The sequence below is a fragment of the Choloepus didactylus genome, chromosome 16 (genome assembly GCF_015220235.1).
Source record: "Choloepus didactylus isolate mChoDid1 chromosome 16, mChoDid1.pri, whole genome shotgun sequence".
NCBI lineage: Eukaryota > Metazoa > Chordata > Mammalia > Pilosa > Megalonychidae > Choloepus > Choloepus didactylus.
Window position 1 is genome coordinate 10,262,476 of NC_051322.1, and position 12,594 is coordinate 10,275,069.

Genomic DNA, 12,594 nt, shown 5'->3' on the forward strand with positions numbered 1-12,594 from the left:
AAAATCATTATTAAATTAATGAAGTGACCTTTTGGAGTCAATGATATGGGTGCCATAATATCTATCATCTCTCTCTCTCTGTTTCTTCTATTAACTATCTATCTATCATCTTATTTATCATCTTTTACCTTGTTTTACAAATGTTATGAAGTAGACAAAATTTGGTGACAGAAAAATGAGGGCAGAAAAGTAGGATGAAATTGAGGCAAAATTACAACCAAGATACATGCGAAAACTTTTTCATATGCTCTATTGGAAGAGGGTTGAAATTTGAATCTGAGTTTCATGGTAGGTAAGAAAAAGAGGAAACTGTGATCAATTTTATGATTCACAATTTCTGTAAGATTAACATAATTGATCTTGAAAAGTAACGTAGAGTATTCCTTACACTGAGACAGAAAAATTCAGCCTGTGAAGCCTTTATAAAATAAGTAGTGAGCAACATTCTTTACTTTTCCTTTTTAGTGATACAGTAGATACAAGATTCTCCATTCTGCTTCAAAGTATTTCAACATCATGTCCATGTGATTCAATAGTTAGTAATGTACTATTTAAGGGACAATTTTTAAAATATTAAATCTAACACTGTCTTGTGGTTTTCAGAGTGTATATTCTTCTAAAAGCAATTTGGTCAATTTCACTTATCCATTGGATTAGTTTATGATTTATGAAATTGCCATTTTTGTAAGCCAAAAATATTTAACTATTAGAGATTTCACACGTTTAATGTAACACAAAAGGGAATTTGCTTTTTAAACATAATCACCTTCAGAAAACTTAGGAGGGCTGAGTAAAACACTAACATTTCCCAACACTGAACTGGAGGGTCAGCTGCATAAGAGAAGGCAGGTTAATAGTTCCAGCAAGTTGACATATATGCAATTTATTTTCCACTGCCCATTGTCATCATAATCCCCCAAATCCATCTAACTGGAATTTTTCTTAATTGGAGCATAGATAATTAGAAAATAGCAGGCTCTGATTATTTCTGTTTCAAAATGTGTTTACTTTGTAAAATTGTCACTGACTACAACAAAAGATCATTTATCCAGAATGCCCTGGTCCTGACTCATTTAGGACGATGTTTCCAGGGATCAGCTTACTTAATTCCAAAAGAACACAGGTATTTAAAAACAAACAAACAAACAAACAAACACTTAATGGATATTTGTATATCTTGAAAGAGTTGATACCTGTTTCTAAAACACAAAAATCAAAGAATTGTCACAACTGTGCATTAGCACAACCACATTGTATTACTGAATAGAGTCTTGACATCATCATAGGTCATTCACAGCCTAGCGGCTGCAGCTTACACTGTTTCCACCCTGTTTTAATCCATGTTGTTTGAAAACAGATGAACATTTGAGAAAAATCGCTTTTAAATAATTCTTTTGTTTTGATGCAACCCATTTGTAGCCATGCCCTCTTACAGGACAAGAAATTTCATTTATTCGTTTATACATTGAATTAATTTATTTGGTGTCTCCAATGAGTTAAGCACTGTGCTACATTCTGGGTATAAAATGGCAAGCCAAAACAGATGATTATTTGCTTTTGTAGAATTTGCTTCCTTAAAGAGGCAATGGATGTTAAATAAATGTAAAATTGGAATTGTGATACCACAGAAGAGAAGAATATTGTGCTTTGAGACCTTGTAACAGAGATATTCAGACTAATCAGGGAGGTCAGAGAAGGCTTCTCTGAGCAGGTGATGTTTGGGCCTCTGAAGATATGAAGGATAAGCAGAAGTTTCCTAGCAAAGATGAGAGCCAAGGACCTTGTGAACGGAAGGAGGGCCATGTGCAAAGGCCCTGGGGCAGGAAGGAACATGGCAAATGTTAGGGCCTTATTAAGGCAAGAGTGAGTGGAACATTGAGAATAAGAGGGAGCATGGGGTGCGAAGAGGGCAGAAGATGGACAGAGGAGCCATTTCATGTTGAACACTGTGCTGTTCTATTCTAAAAGTAACTGGAAGCCACTGAAAATTAAGCAGTGAAGTGGGGGAATGGTGTATTATTGGATCTACATTTTGAAAAGCTCACTCTAGCTTCTTGTGAAAAATTGATTTGAGGGCTCATGTGTATTTATTTAAATAGACAATTTAGGAGGCAATAGTAATCCAGGCAAGAGAAAAATGTTACTTTAGAGTCTTAGGTTAAGGTGGTGGTGAACAAGGGAAGAAAAAATACATTTGAGAGACATATTAAAGGCAAAAGGGATAGGATTTGGCAATACTGGATCTGTAGATATTTTCTATATAATGATGTTATATGTGGAATTGTGTCCCTGAAGAGATTTGTTGAAGTCTTAACCCCCAGTACCTCAGAATATGACGTTATTTGGAAATAGGGTCATTGCAGATGCAATTAGTTAAACTGAGGTCACAGTGGGGATGGGGTGGGCCTCTAATCCAACAGAGGAATACAGAGACACATGTGGAGGACAGTCACTTGAAGACAGAGGCAAGATTGGAGACTTGCGGCCACCAGGCAGGACACTAGGGATTGTAGTAACTGCCCCAAACAGAGGGGTCAAGGAGGAGCCTGGCCTGGGGCCTGCAGGGGGAGCGGGCCCTGTCCACACTGTGACTTTGGACTTCCAGTCTCCAGAACTGCAGGAGAACCCAGCACTGCTGTTTTTTTAGCCGCTAGGTGTGTGGTACTTTGCTACAGCAGCCCCAGGACCCTAATGCAATGTGAAGGGAGAGAGGAGAGTCATGGTTCCCCAGGCATGTGGCTGCCAAATTGATGAGAAGGCCGCTGCCACAGCCCATGAGGGCCACACCAGTCCAGAGGCCAAAGAAGACAACGAGCATTTTCTGACACATGAACTTTTATTCAGGGCTTATTTACAGGGTGAGAGGTTGTGGAGAGATCATGAAGGCTCTCTCAGGCTGGGTGGGCATTGCATTTGCAGGGAAGTCGACCATGCGATGCAAAGAGGACAGCAAGCCATTTATAAGGGTTTAAGACAAAGGCCTTCCGAAGGGTGGGGGGAGCATAGATGCAGGAACAGGTCACTCTGACCTGAGGGGTAGTGCAGGAAGGACTAGAATAACATTTGAACAATCACATTTTTGCTCTTTTTCTGAGACTAAGAGCCTCTCACCGCCTGCCTGCTTCCCATTAAGTTACATTTTAAGGTCAATTTACCCTTTTTCTCTTTACTGGCTTAGAGAGACAACTAGGTCATGCAGACTGCTGTGCACCAAGGTCTGCAGGCCTGTTTTGCTCAGGCCATGGGCTGCCATAGCTGCTGGCCCGACACGCCAGCAGGGAGGGAAGGCCATGCGTGGCAGAGATGACCAAAGCAGCGGTTTCGGGGTGCTGAGTCTGAGGGGGCTGTCATCCGAGGAGAGAAGCTGGGTAGGCAGCTGGCCTGAATTTCAAAGGAAAGAACTAGAGTTAGGGCTGTCTGAGGCAGCTGGGTTTGGTGTTAACCAAACCAAAGATGTGAATAAGATTGCTTTGGGGTTGGGAGTGGGTAGAATGGGCCTAGACTTAAACATTTTAGAGCTCCCAGAATTAGTTTGTGAAGGAGAATTATCTTTTGTATTAGGATTTAGGGAAAACATATTTTTAAAATCCAATTTTTTTTCCAATTTTATAAAATCTCTTTTCAAAAAGATTAAGTCTCTTCAGATTCCAGATTTAATAACTCATTTCATAACAGAAACTACCAACTCAATAATTTTAAGCATCTGCTAGAAGTTCATTTATTCAATCAAAATCTCTACTAAGCAGATAATTGGGGTTAGATTCAGTGGAAAGCAAAGATGGGGAGGTCTTTAAATAGTTGGCGACAGATCTTTCCTAGAGCCAGCCTGTTCTGGGCCATACGAAATGTCCTAACATACATTAGATTGTAGAGACTGGCCCTACCTGAAAATATCTTTTAGAATCCCAAGACTTCTTTTCTTTTTCCAGGAGTTAACATGACACAGTATTTAATCTATTGAGTGCTATGCAAAGTTATCTCCACAAATTAAGAGAGGACTTAAACATTTAGTTCAATCCCACTTTCCCTTGGAGAGACACTTAACCCTAAAATTGACCCAGTAATGAAAACTATCTACAGTAGCAACATGCAGTCTGCAGAAGTGTCTGGAACCAGTATTTTATTTGCAGACTGGACACATTGGGTACAGCTGTGTTGCCAGCCAAGGTAGGGCTGAAAGTTAGGTTTGTGTTTTGGTTTGTTTGTTTGTTTGTCTTAACTCTAATTAAATATATTACATTCAGCTGGAGCACAAATCCAGGCCATTACTCCTAAAGTTGGGTCCAGAAGGGCTATTCACATGGGAGTACCCTGAAACCCACAGGAAAAGATATCTTTCTGTTAGATTTCTGAAGAGATGGCGTTTCTTTGTTTCTTTATTCTGGAAGCAACACCTGCACAGAACCATACGTCTGACTCAACTAATGAGGTTTTATGCCTTTACATCTTGAAATAAAATCTTAACACAATGACAAAATATTACTTTGAACTTAAACTGCCCTACCATCCTCAGAGCTTCGCATCCAGTTAATGAAATCTCACAGCTGGGTAACTGAAAGCTTGCACTAACCTCCTTTTACCAAAGGGAATGTCTTTGAGAGGATAAGAGATAGAGCAGACAGTGACCCCAACCCGAAGGACACAGGGCGATGGGGCAGAAACCGCTTGTGTTTGCTGAGTAACGTGGGTAGCTGGGGATGAAGCTCTAGGAGCAGAGAACGGCTGCCTACCTTGTCTATTTCTTTGAAAGGACTGCAGGTGAGCGAAAGAATGCAAAATTATGGCCTTACAAATTCACAGCAAAGAATATTCTGGGACTTTCCTCAGCAATTTGTTTTGGTGTTTAATAACCTTTATACAGTAAGTTCTTGTTTTTAACTTAATTTCCTCCTACTGCTTTTCTTTATGTAACAATGTTAAGGAGTTATAATTCAGGTACCATATAATTCACCAATTTAAAGTGTACAATTCAATGGTTTTTAGTATATCTGCAGACGTGTGCAATCATCCCCACAGTCAGTTTTAGAACATTTTTGTCCCTTCAGAGGAAACCATGCACACATTAGCTATTACCACTGTGATGGCTTGGAGCTACCTAACCCAGAAAAAAATGTTTTTAATCTTAATCTATTCCTGTGGGTGCGGACTCATTGTAAACAAGAATTTTTAAAGAGGTTCCTTCATTTAAAGTGTGGCCCAATTGAATCAGGATGGGTTTTAATCCTATTACTGGAGGCTGTATAGCGAAGGCCCCAGAGAGGGAGAGCCAGAGGCTGAAAGTCAATGGGACCAGAAAGAAAGAAGAATTTCTATCTCTACTTCAGCAAACGAGCTTATCCTGGGGAATTCATAGAAACCTTCACTGGAATTCCCAACTTGTGGCCTGCCCTATGGAATCCTCATGGTTGCGTGAGCCAATTCCTATACTAAATCTCTTAGTATCTCGCTCTCTATATATTTTGTCAGTTCATTTCTCCGGAGAACACGGACTAACATACCACCCTATTCCCCCAAACCCTAAGCAACCATTAATGTACTTTCTGGCCCTATGCATTTGTCTAGTCTGGATATTTCATATATATGGAATCACTTATGTAATCTTTTGTGTCTGGCTTCTTTCATTTAGCATAATGTTTTCAAGGTTCACCCACGTTGAGTGAAATAAGCCAGACACAACAGGACAAATATCGTATGATCTCACAGATATGAAATAATTAGAATAAGAAAATTCGTAGAGTCAGAAACGAGAATACAGGGTACGAGGGGTCGGGATAGGGGTAGGGAATGGGGAGTTAATGCTTAATTGGTGCAGAGTTTCACATTGAGGTGACAGAAAAGTGTTGGTAATAGATGGTGGTGAGGGTAGCGCAACATTGTGAAGGTAATTAACACCACTGAATTATACATTTGATTGTGGTTAAAAGGTTGTATATAAAAATTAAAATTAAAAATTAATTAATTTAATTAATAAAATTAAAACTGGCCTAAGATTATACAACACAGTGAATACTAATATAAAGCAGTACAGTTAATAGTACAATTATAATAATATTCTTTCATTAGTTGTAACAAAGGAACCACACTAATGCAAATTGTTCATAATAGGGAAAACTGCATGTGTGATGGGGAGGTTTATAGGAACTCTGTATTTTCTGCATGTTTTTTCCATAAACCTATAACCTCTCCAATTAAAAAAAAAATATAAGAGCCTGGCACATCGAGAACTCTTCATCTTAATGTCCCTGCCGAGTGCCTAGGACTTGGCCTTGATCCTCTTCTCTATAACTCAAGCCCTTGGCGACCTCATCCTGTCTCAAGGCTGTCAATACAATCTACATATTGACGCCCTCCAATTTTCAACTTCTATTCTAGATCTCTCCCTAGAATTTTAAAGTTTTATTTCCGTCTGCCTAAGTAATATGTCCACTTAGCAGTCTTAAATGCATTTCATATTTAACAACCCTAAGACCAGCTCGTGATTTCTTGTCCCCACTCCCCACACCTGCTCTTCCTCATCTCAGTGGCTCATCTCAAAAACTCTGAAGTCATCCTCTCCTTTCACATGTGACATCCAATCCCCTGGCAAAATTGGTGGGCTTCATTTAAAATACACCTGGAATCCAAGAATTTCCCTGCAATTGGAGCTCTAACATCCTTGTCCAAGCCACCATGATGTCTCACCTTGATTATTCCAGCAGCTCCTGTCATTTGCTTTGGCCCCTGCACTCAACTACGTGCATTCCCTACGTGCAATTGGAATTACCCTGTCACTCCTTGGCTCAAAACCCTCCTGGGGCTTTGAGCTCTTTCAGAGCAGCAGCCTTTACATTGACTAACAAGGCCCTTTTATCCACCCCAGCCCACTCCCACAGAGACCTCTCTGGCCTCTTCTCCTACTGCTTCCCCTTTCTCTTTGGGCTCCAGCCTCACCCGCCACCTGGCTGTTCAGCATCACACCAACATCCTCTGCCCAGAACAGGCTTCTCCTGGATCTCTTCTCCCTTCAGCTCTTTACTCAAACGCCGAGGAGTGGGGCCTTCTGGGAACCCTTTGTAAACAGGAAGGTAGCCTTGCTCTCCCCCAAACCTGCCTCCCCACCCCACCCCGTGCTTACAGCCCTCCATGTCAAATCCCCATTTCCCTACCTTGTTATTCTCCAAGGCAATGATCACCACCTCTCACACTAGGTAAACTGCTTCTTGTTTACATTCACTATTTGTCTCCCTCTACTGGACTGTAAGTTCCACAAAGGCAGATATAACTATTTTTGAGTTGCTGAGGTAATTATTATTATTTTTTTTACTTAAAAAAAAGTATACAACTTTTTAGTATAGAAAATTTCAAGTTTACACAAACATGCACAGAATAGTATACTGAACTCCCAAGTGCCCATCACCCAGCCTCAACAACATCAACTCATGATCAGTCTTGTTTATTGACCCCTCAACGTCCTGTTTCCTCCATATAATTTTAAAGCATATCCCAGACATCATATCATTTCACCCACAGATATTTCAGTATGCATCTCTAAAACATCAAGACTCTTCTTTTAAACACGACCACAATACCACACCTAACGTTTAATAATGTCTTGATATTGTCAAATATCTAATCTGTATTCAAATTTCTAATTTTCTTAGAAATGTCTCTTTTTTTTAAACAATTTATTTGACTCAGAAGTGAAGGTATATTTGAATTTGTTCACTCGAGTCCTGGCCACCTAGAATAGTGCCTGGCATGTAGTAGACACTCAATAAATAGTGATAAATTATTATTCACTGAATTGTATTTGCATGAACGTATTTATGGCATAATTAACATGGTATCTTCCTTCAGGGGTTACAGCCTCTTTTTAGGCCCAAATCAAATGTTTCTGCTCTCAGTATCCTAACTCCAGCACATCTTACTTTCATGTAATTTATCCCCTTTTGGTTTTGGCCTTGGTACTTCACAGATTCCTCCAAAATGGCATTTATGGTAATTTGGGTTTCTTTCTTTTCTGCTAGATAGTGGTTGTTCTAGTTTCCTAATTCTGCCGGAAGGCAAAACGCCAGAAATGGATTGGCTTTTATAAAAGGGGGTTTATTTGGCTACACAGTTTCAGTCTTACGGCCATAAAGTGTCCAAGGTAACACATCAGCAATCAGGTACCTTCACTAGAGGATGGCCAATGGCATCTGGAAAACCTCTGTTAGCTGGGAAGGCACATGGCTGACATCTGCTTGCTCCTAGGTTGCATTTCAAAATAGCGTTCTCCAAAATATCTGCATCAGCTTCCAACCGCTGTCTTCAAAATGTCTGTCTCAGCTCCAGCTTGCAATGAGCTCCTTCTGTCTGAGCTTATATAGTGCTGTAGTAAACTGAACAAGGCCCATGCTGAATGGGCGGGGCCACGCCTCCATGGAAATTATCCAATCAGAGTCATCACCTACGGTTGGGTGGGTCACAGCTCCATGCACACTGAACCAATAGGTTCCAACCTAATCCACACTAATATGTCTGCCCCCACAAGAATGCATTAAAAAATATGGCTTTTTCTGGGGACATAAATATACAAACCAGCACAGTGGTTTTAAGGATTGGCTTATTCATCTTTAAATAGCACGATGTTGTTTACTGTTGGCAGTGAATATGTTTGCTGTAGAAATGAATTAACCAGAAAATACATATAGAGTGGCTGCTGTTGTAGTTTCTTAGGGCTGCCGTAACAAAGTACCATAAACTAGATGGATTAAAACAACAGAAATGCATCGTCTCACAGTTCTGGAGGCTGAAAACCTGAGAGCAAAGTGTTGGCAGCACCCTGCTTCCCCTGAGGGCTGTAAGGAAGAATCTGTTCCCGCCTGTCTCCCGGCTTTTGGCAGTGGCTTGGCGGCAGCCTCTGCCCTTCTCCCCTCTGCCTGTCTGCCTGCGTCCAATTCTTCCCTTCTCGTAAGGACACCAGTCATGTTGGATGAGGGCCCACCCGAACCCTGATCCAGAGCGGACTCATCTTAACTCATCACATATTCAAATAAAGTCCCATTCACTGCTCCCGGGTTGAGGGCTTGAGCACATCCTTTGGGTGATGCAAGTGTCACAGCCACAAGTGCCAAGTACCATTGCAGGCACTAACTGGCCCTGCTGGGAGATGAAAGTAAGTATAAAATCTGATCCCTGTCTTCAGGGAATTATCATCCAGCTGGGAAGACAAACTTATCAGGTGCTTATCCTATATGTAAGACCTGGGTGTTCTGGGTAACTTGCTAGGTGCAGACTCCAGAATGTATGTCCAGATTCCTAATTCCCAGTTGGACATTCAGTGCCACCCACCAAGGGTGAGTCAATAAACATATGTTGAATGGGTTTTTTTTCATAATACCTCCCCACATCTCAGAAAGGGCTATTTTCACGGAGGCCTAGAGATGCAGGGATATTTGCAAAGTATGGAAGGGAGTGTGGTTGATATGTTTGCATCAAAGTAAGCTCAGTGACATTATCTCAATCTTCATCAGTTGTAAGAGGAGGGATTCCTTGCGTTAATATTCTGGGTTAATAAAGTGCTTTAGGGTGAAGCAAATTTTTACCATTGCCCTTTTCTCCCATTCCTTAGCTTTGGCATAGTTTAAATCACACACTGCAATCAACCACCTTTTCCCAGCAATGTGTGTGGACACCTATTCAAGATCTGTCCATATCTCCTCCCACCACTGCTGCCATCTCCCACTGCCTGGATCCCCCCCCCCTCAGACCTGGGGGTGCAGACTGCCTTCCAATGAGTGAACCAGGGGAAGCGCTGAAACAGGTCCTGATATTAGGGTTGGGGCCAACCAGGAGTTGATTTAAAATTTGATTGTTGAATTATTCTCATCACTTTTTATTTTGAGTTCTTTAGATTCCACCTACTTCTTCCTACAATTAGTTTCATCCTCGTAAATATTTTTATTAGTTTTTGCATTCATTTCAAAAGCACTTTTTGTACAACTAGTGTTTGCCAGGTGCTGGGGAAATAATAGATAAAGAAGACATAGCAAAGACTGGGACTCTGACTTCAGTGAGTTTACAGTCTAGCAGAGAGGGATTGGAACATAAAAAAATAAGTACACTAAATGTTAAGTTCTATACAGGAACTGCAATGTGCAGAGATGCCAATATTGTGTGTGTGAATCTGTCAGAAATAGATGATTAACCAAGAATTTCAGGCAAGATATCATTCATTTTAATTGGAAGAGGTCCTGAAAAGGCTCCATAGAGGAGAATAGCCTTGAGAATAGGTAGTGAACAGTACCTGGGGTTGGGATAAGGGGAAAATTCATACTAGAGGAAAAAACCTGAGGGAAGACAGTATGGAAAATCCAAAGGCCCCATGCAACTTGGGAACTGCAAATAGTTTGATTGGGCACAGTCATAAGGTACAAGAGAAGAGGATGGGTGCAGAGAAAGACCAGAGGAATTTCCAAAGCTATTCCTGGTGAAGGACCTATTATTTTTATTAGAAGTTTGAATCTATCATGAACTGATATTTTGGTAGGCAGAATGATATTTTTAGCTTTTCTTCAGTTGATGGACATTTGAATTGTGTCCTCTTGTTAGCTACTATGAATAATCCTACTATGAACAAGTTTTTGTGCATACACCTGTTTTCAGTTCTCTTGGACATATGCCCAGAAGTGGAATTGCTGGGTCATATGGCAAGTCTATGTTTAACTTTTTGAGGAACTGCCGAATTGTTTTCCACAGTGGCTGCACCATTTTATAATCCAACCAGCAGTATATAAGGGTTCTAATTTCTCCACATATTCATCAACAGTTGTTATTATATATCTTTTTTATTTTGGCCATCCAAATAGGTGTGAGGTATCTCAGTGTGGTTTTGATTTGCTTTTCCCTAATGACTAATGACATAGAGCCTCTTTTCATGTGCTTATTGGTCATTTGTTTATCTTCTTCAAAGAAATGTCTATTCTAATCCTTTATCCATTTTAAATTGGTTTATTTGGCTTTTTACTGCTGAGTTGTAAGAGATCTCTACATATTTCACAGAATGTTTTTTTATCAGCTATATGATTGGCAGGTATTTGCTCCGATTCTGTGGGTTGTCTTTCTGCTTTCTTGATAGTGTTCTTTGAAACAGAAACGTTTTTAATTTTGATGAAGTCCAATTAATCTTTTATTTTTTGTTAGCTGTGCTTTGCTATCATATCCAAGAAACCATTGCCTTATTCACAGTCACGAAGATTTATTACTAGAATTTCTTTTAAGAGTTTTACAGTTTCAGCTCTTACATTTGGGTCTTTGATTCATTTTGAGTAAATTTTTATAATATGGTGTGAGGTTGAGGTCTAAATTCATTCTTTTGCATGTGGATATCCGGTTGTCCCATTTGTTGAACAGACTACGCTTTCCTCATTGCATTGTCTTGGCACACTGGTTGAAAATTTATTTCTGGGCTCTTAGTTCTATTTCTTCGGTCTTTATGCCTGTCCTTATGCCAGTTCCACACAGTCTTGAATACTGTAGTTTTTGTACTAAGTTTTGACATCAAGAAATGTGAGTCCCTCAACTTTGTTCTTTTTCAACATTGTTTTGATGATTCTAGGTCCTTTGAATTTCTGTGTGACTATTATGATAAACTTGCCAATTCCTGCAAGAAAGGCAGCCAGGAATTTGATAGGGATTCTGTTCAATCTGTAGATGTAGTTTTTTTTTTTTTTTGGGGGGGGGTGGACTGCAATATCATCTTAGCAATATTAAGTCTTCCAATCCACAACATGGGATGTCTTTCCATTTTGTAAGGTCTTGGTCAATTACTTTCAATGATATTTTGTGGTTTTTAGGGTACAAGTCTTGCATCTGCTCTACAATTTGAAATAGAACACAAATTTACCTTGTTTCAAACCCTCTACTTTAAAATGCCACCAAATATTTATTAACGTTCTATTTTCATATTGGTAGGATAAGTTAGAATTTTATGCTTCCCTTAAAAATAAAATATAATGTAAATTCATAGGATGAAATTATAGGGGATGATTAGGAAAATTCATAAGTGGAGGATGAAACCTCTGGCCTCACTCATTTTTCCTTTTTAGAGATCAGAGCTATTAATAAATCATGACCTTTATTCTTAAGTAAGGCAAGCTGAGGCCCAAGTGACTTTCTTGGAAGACACACAGAATGCATGCCTGCCCTGGGGGTCAATGAATAATATCTACACACCTACTGGTTTGAGCCCCTGTTTAGGAATCCTGCTGACTTGCTCTTTTTATATGGTATCTTCATAAATAAATTAGGAAACCAACTAATGCAAAAGCAGGTTGTAAAAGTATTTCCCCCTTGGACCACTAATTTTATTTCTTTGAAGAACAAGGGAAAAAGAGTCAGAACATTCTCTTTTTGCCAGAAATTTTGCCTGGAAATGGCTGCAAATGGCTGCGAAGCTGCGGGCACCTCCTCTGTTGAAGCTTCCATCAGTGAGATGGCAAGGTGGTTTCTGGGTCCAGGATCCCTCTGATGAAGGGAGTTTCTACCTTGCTGTTATACTTGCAGGTATACCTGAACAGGTGGGACATTATTGCACTTGGCTGTGTCATGTGAGATTCTTTGATCTGTCTTTGT